At 43.9% G+C, this 3,725-nt stretch overlaps 1 long non-coding RNA gene across 1 annotated transcript; it reads left to right on the forward strand.

The window, feature by feature from the left end:
• The first annotated feature begins 1,867 nt into the window (after nt 1–1,867).
• Nucleotides 1,868–2,569, forward strand: LOC147007374 (uncharacterized). The gene is made up of 3 exons (XR_015054224.1): nt 1,868–1,943; nt 2,229–2,282; nt 2,490–2,569. It is a non-coding gene; the product is annotated as an uncharacterized LOC147007374 (long non-coding RNA).
• Nucleotides 2,570–3,725: the final 1,156 nt, after the last annotated feature.

A 3,725-nucleotide genomic window follows, 5' to 3' on the forward strand; every position in this document is an offset into this window, starting at 1 on the left:
CTGAAGAAAAAAAAGAAAGAGGAGAGGACGGAGACCGGGTGATCATGGCTACTTGCAGAGTGGTGGTCGACGAGGGTTCTGCGGGATCACGGCGATTGCGGCTCTACGATCCTTTGTGGTGGCTCACGGTGGTGGTGACCGAACAGTGCGGCGGCCGAGCAGCCAGGGACGAGGGCCGTGGACTTCGGGTCGTGGGTTCGAGTCCTACCAGTGGCTTTGAAGTCTGTGTGGCCGCACGAAGCGGACAGGTACTAATGTCCAGCTTGACCGAGATAGACCCACGAGGTTCATCTCTTCCTGGTGTGTGTGTGTGTGTGTGTGTGTGTGTGTGTGTGTGTGTGTGTGTGTGTGTGTGTGTGTGTGTGTGTGTGTGTGTGTGTGTGTGTGTATTTGTGTGTGCGTGTGTGTGTCCCTGCCCTGTCTTCAAGTAGAATTGTTAAGTGCTTTTGTTGTACATTATTTACATTTCTTATTTGGATAACTCTGCTTTTTGTGTGTTCCCTCACCCCTATTATAAATAAATATCCCTTTTGTTGAATGTACCGGCTCATTTCTGTTTTTTCTTTCATTGGCTTAGCATGCTGTGTATTGAGAGATAGCGAGGGTAAATTGTTCATTTGGTCCGACATGGCTCTTGCACTCCGCTCGGCTACGCCGGATCTGAGTCGTTACTCTGCGACTTGGATCGGACAGAGCCGGCCGAGGGTGTGGTTCCCCGGTAGTTAGACTGGGCGTGGGTATACTTCGGTATATTGAGTTTGGCAACTAACCCTAGCCCATGCGGTCGAATTATTGGCGATTCACGGTCCTGTAAGGGACCCGTGCCTTTCGGAGTTCCCTCCGAGAAGCACTATCTAGATTCCGGGTGTTCGGTGGAGCCGACTCTACTGGGCTCCACCTTGCGGTCGTGCTCGCCACCGAGACCCGGCCCCACAACAATATTGGTAGTACCAGGGTTTGGTCATTGCCACAAAAATAAAAATAGTACCACTGGACCTTGTAGCTGACCTGGGCCCTGGCCTAATGTTTTAACCCAAATTTGGTATCATTCTGACTGGTGGGTCTGGAGAAGAAGAATTTTAAAGAAATTTACAAAGTCGGCCATTTGGACCTACTGGCCACGTGACCGGAACTAGCTTTGCAATCCCCGTTAGCAGTTAGGAGGGGAACGTTGCTGCCAAATTTTGGCCGGAGAAGTTGAAATAGGAGATGGATGGATGGTGCGCGATGACAATACCTTATCTGGAATTAAAACTCGAAATTAGCTAATAAAAAAAAAAAACTCCGCAAGTGGGGGGGGAGTCTTACGATTTTCACCTCTACACGTGCCACAGTGCAAGTGGTTTACTGACCCCTGCTGCAAACAGAGGGGATGATTAGCCATCGCAAAAAGTACATTTGAACCACCTCCCTCACTATCCCCTGTGCTAGCGGGTATTTCTCGTGAGCTGAAACACTAAAGCTTGCTGATATGGCAGGTCTGTCAGGTTGAGATTTGATCATGCTAGCTTAAACCTGGTAAGTATTGATGCTCTGGAAACCAGGTGGGCATGGCCCAAACTCACGTCAGGGTCAGACGCAGGGTTTTAAAAAGATGTGCGAGATAAGCTCTTGCAACGCCATACAAGTTTCTTTGTTGTGATTGACTGCAGAAAAATAACTTCCAAACCAGACAGCACCTGCCGGTCTCCAATGTAGCCATTTATGTGCTGCCTACGAGTCATCAGTCTGTATGTTAATTTGATGTATGTATGTATGTATGTTCGTTCGTACGTTACAAAGAGTGCTACATCCAATCACTTGTGCTTCTTGGATCTTCTGGACAATGTTTCATTCCTCAGTATTGAAGGCCTTGCTTTTGCCTTGCAGGCTGACAGTCGCACTGTGCAAAGAGTTGTTCTGTGAAGTCTGAGAAGTTTGCATCTTGTCTGAGTACGGTGGGGGTAAGTAACACTGTCCTGTTTGCTCGTGCACTAATTGACTGTCTCATCATTTATCACAACTTTGTCATCATCACTTTTAGCATTATGGAAAGCGTTACATTGAAAGTTCAGAGTGATTAAAACTTCTTTTTGAGATTGTGGATAAGTTTTTTTTTTCTCTGCTGATGCCATTTCATGCACACAATTGGTATAATGCTCATGGAGAGACCTTTCAAACATCATTGTCAGCATTTGTACAAGACGTCCGATTTGAATTGACGGAATAACTGTCTATTCTTTTCCTAGGCCCAAGAGAAGCCTGAAATATTGAATCCACTTGTTACTAGTGTATTCTTGGAGGTATGTTGGTAAAACACTGAACATAATTTGCCTTGTGTTTTTGCATGCCTGTGGTCGAGATAGAATTACACCCGAAAAGTTTAGTCCGTGGTCAAATTCCAGTATCGCATGGGTAATCGGATAAGAAGCCTTCACTAGTGTTTGCCATCTTTCTTTGTAATTCTGCACACTTTTAAACACTGCCGTGTCCCATTTGTCCTTCAACAGGCTTCCAACAGTACAATGTACATCCAGGATGGTTTCCAGTTGCTGCTTCCTATCCTGCAGTTGTCTCACCTCCAGCATACAGCTGCAATGCCACACCATTAGCTCCTACTTGATCTCTGACGAGCACCCAGCCCCTAATCCATAATCTACTTATGATTCACAACTTCTTTAATTTTATTTTTGCCTGAAACACTATATTCATAACTTGAGCTTCTGGTCTTTCTAATGATCTATCATGTTATATTGTATGTTGTGTACAAAAACAAAAACACTATTCTTTGTTTTTTATTTAACAAATTTGCCTGGGTTAAGGAAACTCCGCTATGCATCGTGAGATTCATTGCACCAATATTTAATTTTTTATTTTCTTTTTCTTTTTCTTGAAGTTCTTCTGTACAAAAGCTCAAAGCCGTTTGTAGTTTTCGGTTATTATCACTGTCATTGTCAGTCAAACCTTTTGATTCGTGACATTGCTTCATGCCATGAACGCCTCGGGTTGATGGTTCAGCTGCAGAATCATAATGGACGCACATTTCCTGGAAGACTTTTGACTCATTTTGCGCATCACCGCTTGGCTGGTATTTTTTTGTCGATGATTACTTGGTGGGTGAAGTCCGAGTGGAATTTCATCTGACATTGCTTCTGATGATTGACATACTTGGAAATGTTCTTCATCATTTGTGCTGAGTAACAGTGGATAAGCCAAACTCTGCCGAGGTCGTCTGTGTGATTTCAAGTTGACGCCGACCTTTTTTTTTTTGACGAAGTTCTCTTTGAACAAAGTTCGTTTCGATTATGAACGTGTTAAGGTTGCAGTAAATTGAGTTTGCGAAGTTCGAGTTTGGTTTGTGAAGTGACCAGAAAGAAGTTTTAACAGCCTCATGCTCATTCTTGTTAAGCTCTCTCGCCTTTTTTGCACACATTTTGTGGCTTTCGAAGGGCTGGCGGCAACATTATTCTTGTTGATCTTTTTTGATGAATGCTGATATGTCTGTATTCAAGGAAGTGTTTTTGCCTTTTTGCAAAACAGCAGAGCTTCATTGATCATAGAAAACTTTTTTCTTCTTTTGGAAATGTACAGAGGTAAAGAAGCATCAATTGTAAGTGTGTTTAACTTTTCTTTTTTGCGGTTACGTGAGTTGGACCAAAATCATTGACTTTAATGCAAGAGCAAGACTTGTGATTGGTTCTGAGCACGTGCAAGGGTGCTGGTAGTTTGTACAGGAAGGGGATTTG

Source organism: Eptatretus burgeri, unplaced genomic scaffold (genome assembly GCF_056783735.1).
Source record: "Eptatretus burgeri isolate ZD-2024b unplaced genomic scaffold, Ebu_testis_v1 Ebu_testis_scaffold_234, whole genome shotgun sequence".
NCBI lineage: Eukaryota > Metazoa > Chordata > Myxini > Myxiniformes > Myxinidae > Eptatretus > Eptatretus burgeri.